A 17575-nucleotide genomic window follows, 5' to 3' on the forward strand; every position below is an offset into this window, starting at 1 on the left:
GATGCAAAAGTTTGGGCAACCTTGTTAATCATCATGATTTTCCTGTATAAATCGTCGGTTGTTACAATAAAAAATGTCAGTAAAATATATCATATAGGAGACACACAGTGATATTTGAAAAGTGAAATGAAGTTTATTGGATTTAGTGTGCAATAATTGTTTAAACAAAATTAGGCAAGTGCATAAACTTGGGCACCACAAAAAAGAAATGACATCAATATTTAGTAGATCCTCCTTTTGCAGAAATTACAGCCTCTAAACGCTTCCTGTAGGTTCCAATGAGAGTCTGGACTCTGGTTGAAGGTATTTTGGACCATTCCTCTTTACAAAACATCTCTAGTTCATTCAGGTTTGATGGCTTCCGAGCATGGATAGCTCTCTTTAACCCCCTTGGCGGTATGAAAAATACCGCCAGGGGGAAGCGCAACAGTTTTTTTTAAATTTTTTTTTTTTTTTTTATCATGTAGCGAGCCGAGGGCTCGCTACATGATAGCCGCTGCTCAGCGGCATCCCCCCAGCCCCGCCGATCGCCTCCGGCGATAGGCGATCAGGAAATCCCGTTCAAAGAACGGGATTTCCTGGAGGGCTTCCCCCGTCGCCATGGGACGTCATTGGGAGACCCGATCCACCCCTCGGCGCTGCCTGGCACTGATTGGCCAGGCAGCGCTCGGGGTCGGGGGGGGGGGGGGGGCCGCGCGCCGCACCGGATAGCGGCGATTGGGCACGCGGCGGCGGCGATCGGGGTGCTGGCGCAGCTAGCAAAGTGCTAGCTGCGTCCAGCAAAAAAAAAATTAAGTAAATCGGCCCAGCAGGGCCTGAGCGGCACCCTCCGGCGGCTTACCCCGTGTCACACACGGGGTTACCGCCAAGGAGGTTAAAGAAAACCTAAGCTGAAAATTAAAAGTCAAAATAAACATACACAAACATACTTACCTCCGGTGTAGTCTACTCCTCAATCTCTTTCTCCTGTCCCGCATCCTGTTTGTCCACTGTGATCAAGGGAATTCTCCGTCCTCCATTTTGAAAATGGTCATTACCCCATAACAGCTTTCTGGTCAGCACACTGTTAAACTGTAATATCGTCCACTTGAGCCATAGGGAAACATTACCGGGCACATCAGTTGTCCACTGAGCTATAACTGACATCTGCTGATATATAACGGACAGCAACTGATATATTTCAGTTCTGACAAAATGTTGTCAGAACTGGAAGGGATCATTGTCAGAAGAAAATGGTGCGCTTCTGAGAGGAACTGATGGCAAGGTAACTATGCAATGTTCATTTGAAGTTACCTCATGTGTTTATTTTAAATAATTTTACTCAGTACAGGTTCCCTTTAACTCACACCACAGATTTTCAATTATATTCAGGTCTGGGGACTGAGATGACCATTCCAGAAAGTTGTACCTGTGCCTCTGCATGAATGCCTTAGTGTTTTTTTTATTGTAACAACCAATGGTTTATACAAGAAAATCATGATGATTAACAAGGTTGCCCAAGCTCCCACTGCATTTTATTTATGTATTAAAGTATTTATATAGCGCCGACATATTGCACAGCGCTGTACAGTGTATATATTGTCTTGTCACTAACTGTCCCTCAGAGGGGATCACAATCTAATTCCTACCATAGTCCTATGTCTATGTGTGTATCGTGTAGTGTATGTATCATAGTCTAGGGCCAATTTTAGGGGGAAGCCAATTAACTTATCTGTATGTTTTTGGGATGTGGGAGGAAACCGGAGTGCCTGGAGGAAACCCACGTAGACACGGGGAGAACATACAAACTCCTTGCAGGTGTTGACTTGGCTGGGATTCGAACCGGGGACCCCTCGCTGCAAGGCGAGAGCGCTAAACACTACGCCACCATGCTGCCCAACTGCCATGCAAAACTTCAAATTTTAAAACACTTCCATAGAAAATGAAGATTTCTCCCATTGTAGAATGCACTATACATTACATTTTTTTCTAGGTCACTTACACTAGGTAGTGAAAAGCTGACAAGTTTTGGACTAGGCCGTCTCCTCATGAGGGGTTCTCGGGTATTTTATTTACAAAAGCTTTTACTAAGGGCACATTTCGGCTGTGGGAACATAATAGTCCTTGAAGCATCTGCAACAGTGCAACGTTAAAGTCGCACGTTAGAAAATGTTTCAACGCAGACTAACGCACAGTAATACTAAGTCTGTGTGACATTCACAGTGCACACGTTGCGTTTGTGTGTAGCGTGTAGCGTTATTAGAAAGTGCTGCATGCTGTGCGTTATACACGTTATTTAGCTGTGTTAGGCGGTTTGCACATGCTCAGTAATGACTTGGAAGCATACTTTTCATTGCCTGTATGCGACGATAACAGGCATTAAAATGCGTTGCAACTTTTTTGGGGCATTGCAATTTGCCTTGCAACGTGGCATCAAAACGCACCGCCCTACTGTGCAAAAGGCCTCAATGTCTACTCTTGATGCAACATTTTTATAAAATCTAATATATGAACAAACAAAAGCTAGTGATGGTGGCATCGTTCTGGCGAAATCTGATCAGTATTAAAGAGACACTGAAGTGAAAAAAAAATGATGATATAATGATTTGTATGTGTAGTACAGCAAAGAAATAAAACATTAGCAGCAGAGACATAAGTCCAATATTGTTTCCAGTACAGGAAGAGATAAGAAACTACAGTTATCTATGCAAAAGAGCCATTGAGCTCCACAGCAAGTCCCAGAGAGCTCTGTCTTCTGAAGCTTATTATCTCAACTGTCAGTCACTGTATTTTCTTTTTCTCTCCAGAGGACAGATCAGAAGTTCACTAGCCTGCTTTGTAAAATCATTTAAAATGCCGAGTAGTGTGTAAATTGCAAATATTAGAGAATGATGCAATGTTATAAAAAAACACAATATAATTGAAAATAAAAATATGAGAATATTTTCTTTTGCTACTAATGTTCTAGTAATTATCCGTACTACACAACCAATTCATTATATCATAATTTGTTTTCGCTTTAGTGTCTCTAAGTAGTGTAACTAGAGAAATGGCGATCAGTTTTAGGATCAAGCATTCTGTAGACAATACAGTGCATAGTGGATCACTCTCGCCTTACAGCGCCGTGGTTCAAATCCCAGGCACGGCATTATCTGGAATTTGTATGTTCTCCCCGTCTCTGTGTGGGTTTCCTCCTTGCACTCTGGTTTCCTCCCACATCCCAAAACATACAGATACGTTAATTGGCTTTCTCTTAAAATTGGCCTTAGACTACGATGGAGATATGATACGGTAGGGATTCGATTGTTAGCCCCTCTGGGGGACAGTTAGTATTAAGACTATCTATCCTGTACAGCGCTGCAAAAGATGGCGCTAATAGAACAATAACAATTGTTTAGTGTATGCCTAGCTTTTTCAGATCGGGCCCTGTGAGAAAGGTGAAAGTGGTCCCTATGACAACAGGGATATCGGTAACTAAACTGCAGTCTTAATCTGAGCCTTTATTAGCCAAGTCCACATAAAATGATCACATGCGACGGAGAGGTGTTTTCTTGGCTGGGAGGCTTCTGCTTGTTACAACTGGTTGCTTGTTGCTGGATTCTGGACATAAATTAGCAATCTCCTGTCAGGAGCAGGACTGTATTTCCACACTGTAACTAACTCAATTGGCGGTGCCTTTGATTCTGTATTGAGCTAGGGAAACTGCTGATGGTCTCAGCAAATTAACTAGTGAACTGCTTTAGGTTAACTATTATTCCCTGAATGTAGACACGGCTTACTGAGGCAGCTCAAAGACAGAAATCCTCAGAGATTAAAAATAACTTGTAAAAACAGGTTAACAAAAAATAAAAAAACATTAAAAAAAACCTATAAGGTAAGCATGTGTCTGAAACGTTGCCTTGGTGATATTAGCCCTTAGGTAAGGAGTTAGTTAAAAGTTAATGAACTAGCGGTCTACCTCATTTAGATCCACCTCCCAAGCACAGCTACAATTACTTCTCTTGGGTTGCCCTCGTTCAGTGGAATTCTATTCCTCATCTTACCTTTTTCTTAACTTGTTTAAATGCAAATTTTTATTTTATTTTTTTTAGAAGATTCATGCACTTTAGCTCTGTACTTTTCAAAGATTAACAGCATTAAAGGTTATTTCAGCATGCTTGCTTTGTTTTTATGTAAAACACATTTACACCACAATGCTCACAAAAGATAGTGTCTAGTGATGGATGGGCAGATGGACCAGGAGATGGATCTCTCTCTGATCACATCTGATCAGAGAGAGATCTGTTGGCTGCCCATATACCACAGGCCGATTCCCGATTGATTTTAGCATGAAATCCAGCTGATTTGGGGTCAAAGTCGGTTGAATCCTCGATCCGGGTATACTTCTTGTGGCACCGATATTCCTCTGATTCAATAAAATGATTGAATTGGACGGTTGATTGAACCACAACATTGCTAAATGTATGGCCACCTTAACAGCCTGTTGGCATCAGTATGAGAAGAAGAGAACACCAAGAGCCCAATATAGTGTAGTATATACTGGTAATGGAAGATTTATAGAGGAATTCAAAATGTAATACTCACAAACCAGGGTTACCATTAGGCAACCACTGCCAAGGCAGGTGGGGAGATTGTCCTGACCCCACTCAGGATTAAGAAGTCGCTCTCTGTAGTAGAAGAAGGAAGTTGGTACAACCCTCCACCTAGGGTAGACTCAATGTAGCAATAAGATAACAGACGCGCCAAAAGGATAAAAGGGACTAAATGAGCTTAAAAACCAATTTGGTAATAGAGGAGGCAGTGGTGGACTTACCTCCTCCAAGCAGAACACACGACTGTAGATTTTCAGTGAAAAAAAAATTATTGGGTACTCCAAAATAAAGTGCAACGCATTTTCGCAGGTTAAACCTACTTCCTCAGGCAATACAGATAGTAGTAAAAAAAGCATCTGCTAGTAACAGCAAAGCTGAGCGCCTAAGAGGCGATACTATCAGCCATACTATCTCAGGAAAAAAAACCCAAATATATAAGTAGATAAATACTCACTCTATTGACATAACTTATGTATTGCACTGTCCACTTTATGATTCCTGTGAATTTTTTAAATGAAAAGTAGAGAATCCTATTCTAGACAGTTTCCATATTTACTGTGGCTATTTTGAAGCCAGTCGTGATGTAATATCCGCCCTTAGTCTCCTCTGCCTGATTTGCCCGCCATTCACTATAGAAAGTGCATTGTTTCAGCCTGAGGAATTTTGGCCAGACAGAAACAGAGGTGAGGGAAAAACAGGAGGGAAAGAGGCCTCAGCCAATCAGGCTGCATTAGTTAAGTCTGAGGGGAAGTAGAGAAGCAAAAAAAAAAAAAAAAAAAAAAGACAACCCAGCATGCCCTGCAACTTCTCTTTTGTGTATCACATTTTCTGTGTACCAAATAAGAGTCATGTAAACTGTGGAATGATAATTTAATCAACAAGAAAAGTAATAGTGATTTTAACTTTTGGATTGTTTGATTAGCATCCTTATTACTTGTTTACCAGATAAAAATAAAGAATTGATTTTTGATTTTATGCCCGACTGTTACTCTTTTAAGAGACACTGAAGCGAAGAAAAAAAAAATGATATAATGAATTGGTTGTGTACTATGAATAATTACTAGAAGTTTAGCAGCAACGAAAATCTTCTCATATTTTTATTTTCAGGTATATAGTGTTTTTTCTAACATTGCATCATTCTCTAATATGTGCAGATTACACAACACTCAGCATTCAAAATGATTCTTTCAGAGCAGTCTGTGAACTAATGACCTCTCCTCTGGCAGAGGAAAAAGTAAATAGTCCAGGAACAGTTGAGATAATAAAAGTCAGATAACAGTCCTCTCCAGGACTTTGAAAGTCGCAGAGCTTAATTGCTTTTTTGCATAGAGTTAACAACTGGAGTTTCTTAACTCTTCCTGTACTGGAAACAATTAGACTGATGTATCTGATCTTAATGTTTTATTTCTTAGCTGTACTACACATACAAATCATAATATAATTTTTTTTCCGCTTCAGTGTCTCTTTAAGTGGTTAACTTACTTTTTAGTACATTTTCAATTTCAGAGTGCCTAAACATTATTTAAAAAAAAAGATGAAAAAAAAACATCTCCTAGGAGAAGAATGTAACTGAATTGGGCCCAAAGTGTTTTTGATCAGGCCCAATTTATATGGAGGCTAAGTTCATCCTATGTGTGTAACATAACACCTATGCCACAATGTTTGAACAATGCAGTCGGTGCTCACTCTACACATGAAAACCTACACATCATTTTCTAGGCGCTGAAAATAAATTATAATTAGCAAGGTTTTGCACGTTATCTAGAAATGCACTGTATAAAGTACGTTAGGATAACGTGATCTGTTTCATCACAGAGGTGTGAGCATGCCCATATAACTGTATGGTCAGTGCATTTACATACAGTCACTAAGCATAAAACCTTATCTTATTATTCAGCATTTTTCTTGAGGTTTATTTTACTAAGGTTTTTCTGTGGTTGTAAATTGCATGGAGAACATATGGTAAATAAAAACTTGTTGGAGACTGGGTCATAACTACAACAAAACATTTACAGAGTGCTTTTCTCTCATAGGACCATACTAAGGGTTGGTGAAAATGTTAATGGTCTAATCTTAATGCCATCACAGACATACACCTGAAATCAGATCGTCAAATAAAGCTAGGCCACACTGGACTGATTTTTTTTTAAAGTTCTTGTCATAGGTGCATAAAAATAACTCGACTGTATTGGCCCAAAAACTAAATCATAACATTTTTAGTTAATTTTTTGTGACCGAAGTGAGGGTTGGCAACTTGTGGACTCTTTTTAAACTCGCCCAGAGCAGATTCTCATGAGCACTTGAGTACTAAGTCTGGCCCTTATATTCAGTGATCTCTAATTATCTCAGGCCAAGAAATGCATCATTTATTACAGTATGTTAGATGATGGGAACTGTTTGTAGCCAGATCTGTAGATGGTATAGTGTATGCTCAAGTTATTATCGTGCCTGAGAATACTCTTCCTACGGTTAGAACTCTGTAGGGTTCTATGTGATGTATAGATATTTCCATAGGTCTATATCTGTAAAAGGCCCCGCAATTTATTTTAGCTAGAGACCTCTATTTTTAAAGGGGAAAGTCTAATCTGTAAGCTGAGGAGGGTTACCTAAACATAAATAAATATCTTATTGAAGGCAATGGCTTTTAACAGGTTTTTTTTTTTTGGAAGACTGAACGAGTCATACCATTTAACGTCTGGGGCTGAACATGTGTAGAAATAATTTCTTGGAAGAAAGCCAAAATTCCATTAAAAAGTCTATTTATTGAGGTTGGGACAGCAGCGTCTTGGAAAGGGTGCTGACCACCCCCTATCTCCTATTTAAATAACTACAAAGACCGAACGACCTAGATGTGCTCGTGGAGGAGGATTTGTAAATTGAGTTTACAAGCTATAGGCACCAGTTACAAAAGAAAATAAAAATACCGTACCATGCAGAAAATATATTTATTATATAGCACATTACAGTGAGCACAGATGTACATTATAATGTAGATTCTGTCTTCTACACCGCTTATTCATAAAAAAAAGAAAAAAAAAAAAGAAAAAAAAAAAAGGCACTTAAAAATATGTTGAGGCTTCATAAATAAAAAGGTAATGTTCTTGACATAAATATTTATCATCCCTTGTTTCTAAAGCACCAACAAGTGCTGTACTTTTAATAAGCAGTTTCAATGACAAATGTGAGATGGACAAACTAAAAACACGACACAAAATAAAAGAAAGCACCATGCTTCTATAGATAAATATATAAAGTATATATTTTATTTGAAAGCCACTCTGTGGGACAGTAGTTAGGTGACAAGACAATATACACTGTAAAGCACTGTGTAAGATGGCGAGATTATATATATATATATATATATATATATATATATATATATATATATATATATATTCTTCTTTACACACGCAGACAAAATGTATGGATGTGGAATTATGTTTTTTTAATTCTCTCTGAAAGAGATGGACTGAACTGATTAAATACATCATATTACCCCACCTCTTATTCTTCTCTCCCCTCCCCCCCATTCCATCTTTACAATTTGTTATACGTTTTGTTCATATTACAATTGTACCTGTAATTATTACCAATTTTGTATTATTTATTTTATTTAAGTATTTATATAGCGCTGACGTCACGCAGCACTGTACAAAGTATATGGTCTTGTCACTAACTGTCCCTCAGAGGAGCTCACAATCGAATCCCTACCATAGTCATATGTCTATGTATGTATCGTGTAGTCATGTATATATCATCATCTAGGGCCAATTTAGAGGGAAGCCAATTAACTTATCTGTATGTTTTTGGGGCGTGGGAGGAAACCAGAGTGCCCGGAGGAAACCCATGCGGACACAGGGAGAACGTACAAACTCCTTGCAGATGTTGACCTAGCTGGGATTCGAACCGGGGACCCAGCGTTGCAAGGCGAGAGCACTAACCACTACGCCACCGTGCTGCCCTATGCAACATGGTCTATATTTTGTGTTTACCACTGTCTGTATTCCTATGCACCCCATGTTTTTTTCGTACTCTGTGCTGCACCATGGAATATGTTGGCACTTAATTCATCAATATTAATAATAATTTAAAGTGAAACTGTGTTGTCCTTTCTGAATGCTAAATTTTAGACAGCTTCTGCTGGCTATTTTGAAAAATGTGCTAGTTACCAACATTGCAATATGTGACTATATTGCCCACCTTCCCACATAATGCATAGGCCCTGAAAAAAAATCTCTGTTTTCCTAATGATTTTCCCTCCATGTGCATCAAGTGGATAAAAGCACATTAGGGCCTTGGCCATAGAAGTATTTTTCCAAAGGCTCGCTGTGTACAAGCCTCTCTGTCTATGAGGGGGTTTCCCTTGTGCTATTCTTTTATCAGAAAAGTCCATCCGCAAACATCCCAACATCTTTCCTGGGAGGAGCCTCAAATATTCAGCCTTGGGGGCATTTTTGGCATAAATAAAGAGAAACAATTTCTTTTTTTAATACTAATTACAAATAGGACAGCCACAATGATGAGCTGTGTTTGTTTTCTTGAGAAGCCCCTCCAGCCTGAGCCAAGCTGTGTGCAGCGGAACATCTGCACAGGATCCACCTACAGAACATATACGACTACAGCAAAATATAAATCCCAAACTCCTAAATGTCACAGTGGAATCTCCAGTGAAATTAGTTCAAGCCACTGAATAGTACCTTCTACCCTCAACTTAGTGCAGACACTTGGCCCCTTGTTTTTTTCCCAAAAATTAAGAGTCCGTTAATGTGAACCAATTTGGTTCAATGTGAAGAGAATGTTGTATTTTTTTTTAGTTTCTTTATTTGTACAAAATGTTGAATTATAGACTATTGTATTTTTTTTTTATACCATAGGTGATTTTAAATTTGACACTGCCATGATTGGAGGAAAGAACCTGATTAGTCAGGTGGTGTAACTAAAATGTAATTACAATAACTAGTAATAACATTTAGCAGTGTAGGTTGTGGTTGTGTGTACAAATATAGAGTAACTGCTGCACTATTTACAGCAAAACGGGGGGGGGGGACAGCACACTAAACTGTACATTAAAAAAATAAGAGAAGTCTGGATGTAGACAAAGTAAAAAGTATAAAGTACTTTTACTATCTAGCTGGGATAACCAGGCCAAAATAGCAAATAGTAAAATCAGGGCTTATTATTATTATTTTTTTTTTTTTTTTGCAGACTAGCTAAAGTATTCTGTGTTAAGCAGCCCATACACTCAGCCGATTTTCTGGCCGACCGATCGATCGCGATCGATCGATCGATCGATCGATCGCAAATCGGTTGGCCAATCGACCGATCGACGGCCGATTTCGATCGATTTCGATGGATTTCCATCGAACTAGCAGGGTGGAAAATTTAGGTCGATCTGATGAGATTGCTTATCAGTTTGCATTGGCCTTAATGGAAATCTGATGGCAAAAAAATGCCATCAGATCGAATTTCAACAGATTTCAAACTGAAATCTATTGGAATTCTATCCTGGTAAAAAATGTTCTAAAAACGCATCAGATAGATCATCAGATGCATTTCTTATCTGTCTGCTGCCAATCTGACGAGTGTATGGGCACCTTTACAGTGAGGAAGTCAGGGTTTCTCATCTGCTGCCCACTTGTTAAAAATAGAGAAAACTCCCACCTTTCTTCGCAGTGGAAAAATATATTATACCATGCTGGTTGTCTATTCAATTAATTAGCAGGGTAATCAGGACACTATCATAGCGTACTAGGGGTGGGAAAAAACCTGAGAATGCAAAGATCTTTTGTATAAAAGGACACACATGTATATATGTATGTGACAATTTCAGAGGGATAAAAATGAGAAATATATATTATGTAAAAACAAAAGGTGATCTTGAAAACGTAACAGATTTCACAATTAATTATTAAGCACCATCTTAGAATTTTCGGCAGTACTGAAACTCAAGTATTAATGAGTTCAGAGTATTGATGAGACGGTGGGATTTGGCATAATAACCCCCCCCCCCCCCCCCCCCTCCCCAAAGGAAAAAAAAAATCAAAAAAAAAATCTATGATATGGATGATCCAAAACCAAAAAGTATATCTCGAATATATATATATATATATATATTTATTTATTTTTTTGTATACATGTCCTTTTTGTGCACCTAGCTTTTTTTTTTTTTGCCACCAGTCCCTCACCCTAGAGATTTTTTGAAGGTACCCCTGCCCATACACACACACACACACACACACACACACACACACACACACACACACACACACACACACACACACACACACACACACACACACACACACACACACACACAGTACAATGATGACTGCAAGCTCTATAAAGCTGCTACACTAAGAATTAATAGTAAGATTTTGACTGAACATCTTATTCAGTTGTCTGTATAATGTAATACTGTATAAAGGCCAACCCATTGTATCTAATGAAAGGGGTTGCTGAAGAAGAGGCCAAGAGTTCCAAACACACGTCTGTTGGTAAATGCTTTGCTATTATCCAATGGCATGCATGAAATAGTGGGCCCTGTTCTCCTATTGGCTCGCTTTACCTAGTTCTTGCACTAGGAATTATAGTTGCAAGAATGTAATTTACATTGACATCAAAAGCAGACAACATCAGGCAGCTATCTGTGGAACTACAAGCTCAACAATGTCTCCTGAGGTCCACAGAACCTGGATCCCTGCAAATATGACCAAGCCACAATGGCCAGGGTGCTATAAAGCAATAAAAAAAAAAAAAAAAGAACCAATGGGGTTTTTCCTGTTACTAGTTTCAATACCCAATCAGGATCATGGGAATTAAAGGAAAACACACACTATTCATTAAATTTACTGTGTGCAGATCAAACCACCCTCGATATCAAAGTAGGATGGTATATCATGTATACATCCATAGCAAGTTTGATTGACTTGTCACTCTATTGTACTTAAAAGGAATATAAGACAAAAGCTCACTACTACCACCAGCTAATGATGTCTGGGGATAATCTAGAGAACAGCAGATCTATGCCAGGGTCTGTCCCCTCTCCCTGAGTCCTCTGCTGGAAGTGGCCTATTGCGGTGTAATCTAATATGAAGCGACTATGGGTGAAATTTCTCTTTCTGCTTTACTCCCTTGGCTCAGTGAGAAGGCATTTTTGTGCCGGATTCACAACATCTGTGGCCTCATGCATTCACTTCATTTGAGCCAAGCTCTTTGAAGCGAGGATCATTGCATTAAATTGATGTTATTTGGTCCAGGACCCCCTCCCCCCCTCCAAACCCCACTTCCATTGCACTAATTCAAAGCGTTGGACCGTGAACCCCTCGCTTTATCATGTGAAAAATGCACAGGATCACAAAAAGTTGTGTGTAGTTTTGTGCAACTATTTAGGCCTCATTTACACTGGGAGTCAAAAAAACCCAAGCAAAGTCGGTAGCGTTTTGCAAAGAGCTTTTTCTGCAATTTTTTACTGCATGGGAAAGCAATTTTTGGGCGATTGCATTTTGCAATTCTTTAAGGCCAGAAACCCACTAGGAGCGATTTCTAATCGCTAGTGATTTGAAAAAACTCTTGCTAATGCAATGCTATGTTTTTTTTTTAATATCACATCGCTCAAGTAGGATCACCCCAATTGCATTACATTAGCAAGAGTTTTCAGATCGCAAAAAAAAAAATTAAATAACTAAATTGCTCCTAGTGGGTTTCTGGCCTAAGATTAAAATACAATCGCTAAAAAAAATTTTTTTGCATGCACCGTGATTTCAGAAAATTGTTTGCGATCACTACAGTGAGAACACCGCCATAAGCTTTACATTGCAGTAGCACTTTTCAAAACTCTGGCGATCGCCAATGATTGAAAGTGCTATTGAAATCTCCAGAAACCAGTATGAATGAGGCCAAAGCTGTCCACTGCACATCATTATTTACAAACACAGAGGACACTGCATTCTAGACATTCCAAACGTAACAAAACAGCAGCAGCAGCCAACAACAAACATCTGCAAATAAAAAGGTATCTGCAAATAAAATTGTAGCAGCAACTCAAGTCAACAATCCTGAAAATCTATTTTCTACTGTCACGTTTTTTGTTCTGCAATCAATCCATAAAAGCAATTTCTAATAAAAATAACACAAATAATTAATAATAACAACATGTTGCTAACACTAAACTAGTTCTATAAACAATCAGCCACCATGCCAAACAGACACACAGCTATTCTCCCACCCACCATGCTTTCCAAATGACATAACAAGAAGACTAATGCACTTATTTTCTAGACGTTACTTCTACCATCCCAAGAGGCGCCCTTCATGGTAGATGTGGCCATTCTTTTTATGTGTTACAAACTGCTTATAGTGTAAATAAATCCAAAGCGTGCGGTGCTGCTGCAGTTCCAATCAGTTACAAAGAGGTTAATGAGCAGCCGCAGCTCTGCTCGGTCTCAGCAGCTCTGTAATCCGGTGCAGGCAGCTGGCCGGGCATCTCCTACTATAGCTGCTGCTGGAGGTGGGCGGCCCCGGCAAGGGGGAGGGAGGGGCGAACTCTTAACCCTTTGGTGGCACATTTCTGACTTCCACACTGTATAGCGTCTTTTCTATAATCCGCAACAGGAATTAAAGACTGCTGTTTGGAAAAAGCAAGACGAAGTACTAAAAAAGAAATTTCACTTTGGCTGGGAACACATGGTTCATTCACACTACACAACGCAAGCACGAACACAATTTCGTGCTTGCGTTGCCATCGCACGGAATGCACGTCGGGGAGCGCTAGAGTGCAGACGCCGGCAGCCGTACCCATCGGGAAACGTGTGCGTCGTGCAATTTTATGTCCCCATAAGCGTTACATCGTAAGGCATGAGAACGCACGCCTGTAGTGTTAATGGTAACATGAAAGTCTATGGACTTTCATGTTGCCATGTGGATCGTGCACTATGTGCGTTGTGTCAAAACTGACAGCACAGCACATAGTGTGAATGAGCCAACGGTAGCGTTGCCTAAAACGCAGCATTAATGCGTATTATGTTAAGCCAATGGGACGCATGAAAATATGCATGTGTTTTTTTTAATATGCATTTTAAAACGCTGGTTTTGTTGCATATTTTCGAAAAACACTACAAAAATGCACATAATGAAAGTCAATGGTAACGCAACATATAGCGTTTTGTATGCGGTTTTGAAAAAATGATTTTTCTTATGTATTTCCAATTCTTGTTGACTTCCTATTGATTTGCATAAAATGCATATAAAAAAACGCATGTAAAAAGGGTACAAAACACATATGAGTCCAGCACAGTGGCGTAGTGGTTAGCGCTCTTGTCTTGCAGCGCTGGGTCCCCGGGTTCGTATCCCAGCTAGGGCACTATCTGCAAGGAGTTTGTATGTTCTCCCCATGTCTGCGTGGGTTTCCTCCAGGCACTCCAGTTTCCACACACACAATGGGCTCTATTCTCAAAGAGCCAAATTTTCCGCAAAATTTTACCGCTATATTCCCGCCAGCGGTAAACTCCGCATTTTTTCCACATTCACTAATATTTCCCGCATGCGGGAAAAAAGATGCGGAAACAGCTATTATTCATGCGGGAATCATGCGGTAAAAAGGTCGCATGAAAAAGTGTTTAAAAAAAAAAAGTTAAAGTCCACCAAGCACAGCCCTTAAGCCTCCAGACTTCATTAAAGTCAATGGGATGCGGAATATATCACCTACTACTAGAGTTGGGCCGAACGGTTCGCCTGCGAACGGTTCCATGCGAACTTCCGTGGTTCGCGTTCACGTCCCGCAGGCGAACCTTTGCGGAAGTTCGGTTCGCCCCATAATGCACCATGGAGGGTCAACTTTGACCCTCTACATCACAGTCAGCAGGCACAGTGTAGCCAATTAGGCTACACTAGCCCCTGGAGCCACTCCCCCCTACTATAAGGCAGGCAGCGGCGACCATTACGGTCACTCGTGTGCCACTGCCTGCCTGCATTAGTGAGAGTAGGGCGAGCTGCTGCACACTCTCTCTCATAGGGAAAGATTAGTTAGGCTTAGCTTGTTCCTGGCTGCATACCTGTTCTGTGAACCCACCACTGCATACCTGTTCTGTGAACCCACCACTGCATACCTGTTCTGTGAACCCACCACTGCATACCTGTACTGTGAACCCACCACTGCATACCTGTTCTGTGAACCCACCACTGCATACCTGTTCTGTGAACCCACCACTGCATACCTGTACTGTGAACCCACCAATGCATACCTGTTCAGTGAACCCGCCACTGCATACCTGTTCTGTTCAGTGAACCCGCCACTGTATACCTGTTCTGTTCAGTGAACCCGCCACTGCATATCTGTTCTGTTCAGTGAATCCGCCACTGCATACCTGTTCTGTTCAGTGAACAGTTTGGTGTGTCAGTGTGAAGCAGTACCTTAATTACACTACCTGATTGATGTATACACATGCAAGATGTTTTAAAGCACTTTAGGCCTGTCATTTAGCATTCAATATGATTTCTGCACTTAAAACGCTGCTTTGCGTCAAATCCAGATTTTTCCCCGGGACTTTTGGCATGTATCCCACTCCGCCATGCCCCCCTCCAGGTGTTAGACACCTTGAAACATCTTTTCCATCACTTTTGTGGCCAGCATAATTATTTTTTTTTTCAAAGTTCGCATCCCCATTGAAGTCTATTGCGGTTCGCGAACTTTAACGCGAACCGAACCTTCCGCGGAAGTTCGCGAACCCGGTTCGCGAACCTAAAATCGGAGGTTCGGCCCAACTCTACCTACTACTTGTAGTTGATAAAAATTCGGTAATTAACGACGAAAGGATGCGCCTGAACATCTTTGAGAATTGATCTATTATTGCGGAAAATACCGACTTTTGCGGAAATTTTTCCACATGAATCCCGCACTTTTATCACACTTTTTCCGCATGCGGAAAAAACATGTGGAACATTTTGAGAATTCCAACTTGACGGTATTTTGGGTGCAAACTTCCCGCATGCACTTTACCGCATGAGGGAAGTCTTTGAGAATAGAGGTGTGTGTGTGTGTGTGTGTATACATGCACACATATATATACATACATACATACATACATACATACATACATGTACATACATACATTTATATATATATATATATATATATATATATATATATATATATATATATAGATATAGATACATACACACACACACACTGTACAGCACTGCATATATATATATATATATATATATATATATATATATATATATAATATTATTATTATTTATTTGTTGTATTTATAAAGCTCCAACATATTACGCAGCGCTGGACATTAATTTAGGTTACAGACAATATTTAGGGGTGACAAACAGCAATATGACAATACAGGAATACAAGAAAGCCAGATCACACAGCACAGTATGAGTACAAGGTAATGCTTAGTCAGTCACTGGATGGGAGCATGGAGTTAGGCAAGTTAGCTTCACTCAAATGCATAGCATGGGTGCACAGTAATAGAGGTGCATGATCAGGTAGGACACAAAAGGAGTGAGGACCCTGCCCAAAGGCTTACAATCTAGAGGGAGAGGTAGGGACACGAGAGGTAGGGGACCAGAGTTCGGCTGTGGGTTTAGAGCAATTGTGAGGGGTGGTAGGCAAGAGTGAAAAGGTGAGTTTTGAGGGCCTTCTTGAAGGTGTTGAAGGAGGGGGCTGCCCTAATGGGTGGAGGTAGGGAGTTCCATAGTGTCGGAGCTGCTCTTGAGAAGTCTTGGAGGCGTGCATGGGACTGGGTGATGCGGGGGACGGTCAGGCGAAGTTCATTGGAGGAGCGGAGTGAGCGGCTTGGTGTGTATCTCTGAGTAAGATCAGAAATGTAGGTTGGACAGGTTTTGTGGATGGATTTGTAGGTCAGACACAATATCTTGAATCTGATTCTGGACTGGATAGGAAGCCAGTGGAGGGATTCACGGAGGGGAGCCGCCCTGGTGGAGCGATGGGAGGAGTGGATAATTCTGGCAGCCGCATTCATGATGGACTGCAGTGGGGCTATTCGGGTCTTAGGGAGTCCAGACAGAAGGGCATTGCAGTAGTCGAGGCGGGAAATTATGAGGGCATGGATGAGGAGTTTGGTGGTGGCAGGGGTCAGGAAAGGGCGAATCTTACAGATGTTACGAAGGTGGAAGTTGCAGGACTTTGTGAGGTTTTGGATGTGGGGAGTGAAGGAGAGTGCGGAGTCCAGGGTGACACCCAGACAGCGGGCTTGAGAGGTAGGGTGAATAGTAGTGTGGTTAACAGTGACCTGCACATCTGGGAGGTCCAGGGATGACCGGGGTGGGAAGATCATAAATTCCGTTTTGTCTAGATTTAGTTTTAGGAACCTAGCGGACATCCAGGAGGAGATGGCAGATAGGCAGGAGGAGACCTTGTCCATGGTAGTGGTGGATATGTCAGGGGTGTGGAGATAGATTTGGGTGTCATCTGCATACAGATGATAGTTAAAACCCATGGAGGAGATAACCTTGCCAATGGAGGATGTGTATAGGGAGAACAGTAGGGGGCCAAGGACCGAGCCTTGGGGGACTCCCACTGAGAGGTGGTTGGGGGTGGACGAGGACTGATTGAAGGAGGTCGTGAAGGAGCGGTTGGAGAGGTAGGATGAAAGCCAGGTCAGGGCGAGATCGTGAATGCCCATGGATTGGAGGGACTGGAGGAGTAGGGGATGATCTACTGTATCAAAAGCTGCTGAAAGGTCAAGGAGGAGGAGAATGGTGTATTTACCTTCAGCTTTAGCTAAGGCAAGGTCATTGACCACTTTGGTGAGAGCCGTTTCGGTTGAGTGGGCAGGCCGAAATCCAGATTGCAGTGGGTCTAGTAGTGAGTTGGCATTGAGGTACTGGGTCAGGCGTTTGTGAACCAGACGCTCAAGGAGTTTTGAGGCGAAGGGGAGGAGGGAGATCGGGCGGTAGTTGGAGGGTAGCATGGGGTCGAGGGAGGGTTTCTTGAGCAGAGGCAGTACAGTGGCCTGCTTGAAGTCTGA

Source organism: Hyperolius riggenbachi, chromosome 5, assembly GCF_040937935.1.
Source record: "Hyperolius riggenbachi isolate aHypRig1 chromosome 5, aHypRig1.pri, whole genome shotgun sequence".
NCBI classification, from domain to species: Eukaryota; Metazoa; Chordata; class Amphibia; order Anura; family Hyperoliidae; genus Hyperolius; species Hyperolius riggenbachi.